Below are 7,528 nucleotides of genomic sequence, written 5' to 3' on the forward strand. Positions count from 1 at the left end.
GAAAGGAGGGCCCGGGCTGAGGAGAAAGGGTGTGTGAGGATGTGGGGCCAGGGGTGAGGTGCTGAGGGGAAGAGGGGGTCTGGGGCTGAGGGGATAGAGGTGGCAGGGGTGAGGGAAAAGGGATGAGAGTAAGGGGGTGTTGGGGACGAGAGGGTGGATGCCAGTGCTGAGGGGAATCATGGAAGGAAATTTAAAGCCCTCCCACTGCCACCCCTGCCATGGCAGGGACACCTCCCACTGTCCCAGTGTCCAGCCTGGCCTTGGGCACTGCCAGGGACGCAGGGGAGGGGCAGCCCCAGCTGCTCTGGGCACCCTGTGCCAGGGCCTGCCCACCCTGCCAGGGAACCATTCCTAATTCCCAATATCCCATCTTCACCTACTATCTCAGTTTGAAGCCATTTCCCCTTGTTCTGCCACTGCCTGCCCTGGTACAAAGTCTCTCACCAGCTCCCTTTAGACCCTTTAGGTACTGGAGGGTGCTCTCAGGTCTCTCTGCAGCCTGCACCTCTCCAGGCTGAGCAGCTCCAGTGAAGGTGCTAGTTGTGTCCAGGGCACCAGGGACTGGATGTTCCCTCCACTCCTGTCCCAGGACTTCTGAGGTCACCTCATAGCCTGGCAGCAGCCACAGCTAGCTTTGGTCTGTCCACTGTCACTGAAATGCCCCAAACTCATACTTTCATTTTTATTTGTCTTTTGGAATCGTGCCCCCTTGTGTTGTCACCAACTTGACATCCCAGCAGATGCATCCAGGGCAGACATGTTCCCATTCCAAAGGCAGCGGAACCAGCATGGATGTTTGGATTCCCCACTCTGTGGCCACAGCCCTGGTCACGAATTCCTGCAGGAGTCAACAGAGAGCCCACAGAGAGCTCCTTCTCTTACCTCCTCCTCCTCCTCACACGGCTGGTAAGGATACTGCTGCCCCTGCACACTGTGAAAATACAAGCTCTGCTGAGGAAGAGCTTGTGAGCTGTCGGGAGGGTCAAGGTTTTACTTTTGCCATGGGTAGTGTTATTGCTGCCGAAGGCTCAGCCACTTTGGGGATGCTCAGTGCCTGGGCTTGTCAGTGTTGGTGAGGCAGATGTGTTACTGCAATGTAGCAGAGGGTATAAACTGTAAATAGTTTTCAGGAAAGAATGCAAGGCTTATATTTGACTGTTGTGCCGTGTGGTTTCACTGCAGCACCAGGACTGTTTTCTGTAGCCCTTGCTTACACCTTTTCCTCCTGGTGGTTACTGTTCCAGAGAGGGCTTCCCACGTTTCTCAGAAACATACATCCATGAGTTTACATCGTGAACACTTGTTCATTTAAACACTGTTAAAGATCCAGCTTTAATCTGTAACAGCCAGGAAAATTTGGATTTTAACTGAGTTTCTCAGTGCAGTGGGAGTTCTTTTCCCACACGGTCTGTTACTGTCACTGCACTGCTATAGCACTATCTCTGTTTCTATGCACATACTCTTTTTATCAAGCAACACCACGGCTGTATCGTCTCACTTGTTACACTTCAGAAGACACTGGCTCTGAAAATCAGCATGTTGTGCTATTCCCTACATTTATTTTCATTCTGTTGCTTAAAAAAAATGCTGATATCTCTCTCCTTCTCTGGCTTTTGAAGGGAAAAAACAGACTGTTGTGGCCGTGAGACACCTTGGCCTTGTTATCTGAAGGGAGTGTGTAAAAGGTTTGCAGCCAGTGTTTTCCTTGTCCTCAACTGCTCAATCCAGATGACAGAACCTCAAATTATCAGTTTCTCACACTGTGGATCCTAAATGCTAGAAGAAAAGGTCTGCAAACAGAACATTTTCCTATTTAAAAAACCCCTTACATTACATTTTGCCTGCCTAGGGCAATAATTTGTAAATTTGTTTTCAGGTTTACCTTGCCATGCTCAGGCATTCTCTAAGATAATGCTGTTTGTTGTTCTGTTGAACACAGTCCCAGTGATCGGGTGCCTGGCCTGGTATAGATTCTCTTGTTAGCTATGAGATGAGGAGCTACAAAGCTGCTGGAGTCACAGGGGGCAAAGTAAAATCGAAATCGGCTCACGTGAACAACCTGCAGTGTTGGGGTGAGGGGAAAGAGGAGCAGCTGGAGCGAGGGAAAGCTGCTGCTTCAAAATCACACCTCTGATGTGCACAAAGCTCTTGGCTTCAGGGAAGGATTCACGCAGGGGGTGTCCTGTGGGGAACAGGGCTACAAACAAGCAGTGCCCGTGGCAGACACACCTGGGCAGTGCAGCCAGGGAACTCACACTCTGAAATGAGCTTTCCCAAATGATTCTCTGCTTTCACAAGCTGCATTTACTCTGCCCTCCAGCTACAGAGAGAGAAGCTAAAGGAGCGTAATGGACTGCAAAGGAACCACTGAAGCCGACTCCTGTAGTTCCTTACAGAGTCTTTGTTGGACTAAAACAGTGTTTTACAGCTTTTGGTGCTCAAGTAATCTCTGCCAAGCTGTACTGTTCTCCTTTCACTGCTGCAAAAGAGAAATTAAGCTGCTGGCACCAGTGTGGCAGTTTCAGATTGAAACCAGGTAGAAACATTAATTTCGTGTAGTGGTTTTGCTTTGTTAATTTGAGATTTTACTAATTGTGAGATTTCCTGGCTGAGGTACTAAAGAGTGTGGTGGGTTTGGTGTTGGTTAATTATTAGTGTAGGTCACTAATAATGGTTTCCCACTTTGTGTGGCACAGCTACAGCAGCACCTGTGGCATCACCGAGGTACTGGACCTAAGGCCCCTTTGTGAAAGCACCTTTTGTGCATCTTTTAATAAACAACAAGCTCAGTCTTGGATGTGAATATATCTGTAAAGTAAAGCCATTAGAGCAAGCAAGAAATGCTCCAAAATGCATAGTTTTGGGAACGTTTTAGATACAGATGTCAGCTACTGCAGTAAATCAACTGCAGTATAGAGCTGTGCATTCTGTATACTTTCAGCATACTTCTATGTTCCAGAAACAAATATATGACTGCCTGAAGTTACAAATGCTTTTTGTATGCTTCTTTCATAACCCTAGTTATTTATGGAAAAAAGGTGTTTGGTTGCAGGGTTTTTTTGGGACACAGCTTGTGAAAATACAACTACTTCTTGTAAAATGAAACTTTATTCTAAAATGTATCCAAAATTGCAAGACACAAGCACCATTAAACAGATAAATAGACATATATTTATATACAGAGAGCATCAAAACACAAAACAATTGTTAATATAATTCTTATACCATTTTAATGAGTATCCATCAATAAAACTTTACAATTTAAAGGAGACTTTTCAGTTGCAAAACAGTTGTAAAATCATATGTATAAATTATGTTTACTACAATTCCAATAACAGAGGCAAAGTAAAATACAAAAATAATAATCAATACTGCAAATTCAAATACAAACCCCAAAAGTAATGCTGCACAGGTACGTATGTACACTGGATGAATTCATGCAGCCAGGCAGTGCAACAAATTAACTGCTGAGTTTAACTTATCACAAAATGGAACCACCATGTCGAAAAACAGAAGAAAATATACTTTTGTAATAAATCATAGTGCATTTTGAAGTTAGACTTTATAAAATGATTGTTGAGTGATATACTTCTAATATTCCCCATGTGATCTGAGATCCCCCCAACTCCTTTTTTCACAAAATAAAATACAAATGACAAAAGCTAAAAACCCCACTGTAGAACAGAGTCTGATGTACTGGTACCATCTTGAACGCGTTTGTCTTAATGCTCGGTATCAGACTTGTTTGCAAGTGTCCATGTCCACAGGGACACGAGTTTTTCCTTGCTACCAGGAGTAAATCTTTCACGCTCCAATGCTGTCTCCATAACCTGCATCTCACACGATGCTTAGACTGCACTGGTTTGAAGAGACACAGCTGAGCCTTGAAACAAGAACCCTTAAATCCCTATGAAGCACAGAGAGAGTAAATGGAGGATAGAGAGACCTCATTATTCCTGCAGCTCCTATCCCTAATTGCTTTAATTACATAAACAGAGATTAACATAAGAGGCTTTTATGGCTTGGGTGAAATTTCTGCTAATTTGCTGGGCAAGTGCGAAGCCTGTGTCTCTGCACAGGCCTTTGCCTTTCACAGTGCAGAGGGCTACAGACGCTTTTGGTTGGTGAAAAGAAGCCTCAGGTAACTATATAGAAAAATACCTCTGCAGTGAAAGTGTGGTAAAGAAACAGAAACTCAGAACCTCTGGAAAACGGTGACTTCTTGTGTAACAAAAACATGGCTGTCACCTTTCAGGTCTGTGTTGGTTGGTATAGCATGAACACGTAGATAAAACTGGTTAAGTGTCAAAATTATATGAGATACAATTACACAGTCTGACACTTTTTTCTTACAATCTTAAGTGATAAGCACGCTCAGTGTTTTCACTAGGAAGTTACTGCTAAAATGCTACATTTCGTTGCTGAAAAGACATTTATAGCAGCCTGTAAACTACTGAAGAGTTGCTTCCTGCATCCTTTGTGCTTCCAAAACCCCCCTTTGAGCCATCACTAACTTCTGAGTTAATGGGAGTTTTGAGCAAAAAAGGGATGCGGAAAACCACCTGCATTGGGTAAATAATGTAGCAATTTACACAGCAGCTCTTCAGATCTTCCAACATGCAAGCACGTGTAGAGAGAAGCTAAGAGACAGCATGCACTGCAGTGTTATGTCATTGTGCTTATGTCTGCTGAGGGCACTATGGCATTTTCACTCAGAAAAACAGAAATGTTAGCCCCAGGAGACTGAAAGAGCCAATATTAATGAAGCCATCAGCTACTGTTGCAGTAAAGAGCACCCCAAAAGAGGGAGGAAGTTCATCTGCTCCTAGCGGATACATACTGAAGCTGAAGAGAATTATAAAGGCACAATACAAGCCTATATTTCTGGTAAATTATATATATTCATAAATTTCTGCTCATACCACCTCAAGATAGTGAATGGTACAATAATAACTCAAGGTACAAATGTTAATTGAAAGTGAAGCTCTACAAATAAAGGACTGTTGGAGGACATAGCTCATGACTTGCTACATTTCTACTCTTCCCAGGTGGTGAGCTCATCTACCTTTCCTCCACTGGCTGACAACAACATGGTGACCCAGTGAGAAAACTGGAGCACCGTCAGATGACAGACAGAATGGCTTTGTGCATCTGAAAAGGTGGCAGTCAGTGGCTGCCACAACAATCTTTCCCACTGCTTTACCTTTGGCTCAGAATTCACAGAGAAACCAGGAACAGCAACTGGAATTTCATACCCATTTTCATGCAGAGCTGAGGCTGAGATAACCCATGAAAGTAGCATTTTGGTTAACTTCAGCTCTCAAAACTATTGAACAGCAGAGCAGGAATTGTACCAGCTCATCATAAGAAACAAATCTCAATTTTTCTCTTCGCAGCTACACAAGATCTGTATCATTTCCAACAGCAAATGACTCACAACTTTGGAAATGAAGTGAATGGATCAATACTGCTCCTGTTAAACTCATAAAAAGTGACACCCACTTTTGTGTGATGAAATTACAGGGCAGCTGTGGAGGCGACTGCTGTCCCAGCCCAGCTCTGAGAACGTGGACGCCCGATGAAGGTGGAAGGTGCAGCTACAGCATTTGAGTTTTAGCCTGGAGCTGTTCCTCAGCTCGCCACAACAACGGGCACAAGTGCTGTCAGGATTTTGTACCGCAGGTAATGGGGAAGGGATTGAGGGGAACGAGAGGAGGAACCTGCTGGAAGCAGGCTCTGCTAACCCACAGTAACTCTGCCGGCAGATCTGCTCTATCTGACACGGGATATTCCCTCATTTCCAAACCAGCACACCAAATCCCAACACGCTTATCGCACATTTCCCTCACAAAACCTGTCATTAACTGCTGTTACTGCATGTATTCTCACAATCCTCAACCAGGACCTCCTAGATTTATTCCTTAAAGCTCTCAGGAAAGGAATATTTAGCTACACCTGGAAAATATGAACATTAGTACCTTGTTACAAGCTCACAGCTGAATTTAAAAGCTGCATATGCTATTGCTGGTGTCGATTGATCTATGCAATGGTCCTACCCTGCGTTGCTTCCAAAGAAAATCAGTGCAGGTAACAAGGAAGCCCACTCTGAGAAATAAAGGTGAGGTTTCCTAGGCAGGGGTAATCCTCTAGAAATGTTGGAACAATTTGCAAGTTCAAGCTACAGCTGTTCATTAAAAATGAAGTAAAAATAAAGAACATAGCACTACAGGGCAGAAATCTCATGCTTGAGATTGAATTCAGAAAGTCATCTGTAAGACACTCGGATTCAGGTTCAAAGGAGCTGCATTACTCTTGCCCATTCCAAGCTCCAATAAATACAAGTTTGTGTAGAGGTGTGAGAAGCCAATTGTACACACTTGGATTGATCCCACCTAATTCCAGCCGTTCATCAGTGGTGAGGGCAAATGATGCCACAATGCAATCTCCCAGAGGCATCTCCACTCGTGTCCCTCCTCTGACTGACACAGGAGACCCAGGCTGTAATTTTTAGCCAGCTGAAATTAGGGCAGGATGAATCAGGCCACAGCATGGAGCGGAAACAAGTCTGATGTGGTGGCACAGTATCACCATGACAATCCAGTCTGTCACAGGCCTGTCTGAGGCTCCCAGCCAGACACGCTTTGGGTCAGTGACCCGCACCAGCCGCGCCTTTGCAGCTCGCAGTCTGGCAAGGAGCTCATCACACACTGAGCAGTGAGGCTTGAGTTCATGACGATCCCCCAAAGCACGGCCTGGAGCTGCCTGGGACTGCACAGGGACTGCAGCCCTCCCAGGCAGCCCAGAGGCTGCCCTGCAGAGTTACACTCAAGGTCTGCAGGGCTTTGCAGCCGGAGTGGTTACTCATCCTAACACACCACGCACACATGCCCACGTGTCCGTGGTGCTGTGGGAGTTCTGCATCCCCACGCCTTGGCTAGGGCACGGGCTGGCTCTTGGCAGGAGCTGTCGCTAATGAGGATGAAGCACACACTCAGGAGAAATACAGCGTTCTGAAACACACATTTGTGAGATCCCCAATAGTATCAATAGTAACGATTAAGGTCAGAGGCAGTATCAAGTTTTGCATGCACTTTCTACATTAGTATTTCTATAGACAAGTTTCATTCTTGCTGGTTTGTTTGCAAAATTACTGAGGTTTCCTTTACTTCCAGAGACTGGAATATTCAACATTAGTTTCATTTATGATGTTGAAAGTCATTCTTTGTCTAAAATACACCTACAAATGCTTGAGATTATGGGACAGGGATTGCCCTGTTGTAAAGGGCTGAAGTAACTGTAGAAATATTTTTTGATCTTAGAAATACAGGGAATTTATCTACAAATTGGACTGTAAGCATGAGGAACACTTATTGCAAGTCCTCAAAGTCTTACATGAAAGGGTGAAGGTGCAAAGTCGTTAAGACTGCCTTAATTCTAAAGATTAGCCTACTCATTTAATTAAACTATCAAGAGAAACACAGAATTTAAAGTAAGCCAAGTAAGAATCCCCTTCAACTTTCCAAGCTTC

Source organism: Ammospiza caudacuta, chromosome Z, assembly GCF_027887145.1.
Source record: "Ammospiza caudacuta isolate bAmmCau1 chromosome Z, bAmmCau1.pri, whole genome shotgun sequence".
Lineage (NCBI taxonomy): Eukaryota > Metazoa > Chordata > Aves > Passeriformes > Passerellidae > Ammospiza > Ammospiza caudacuta.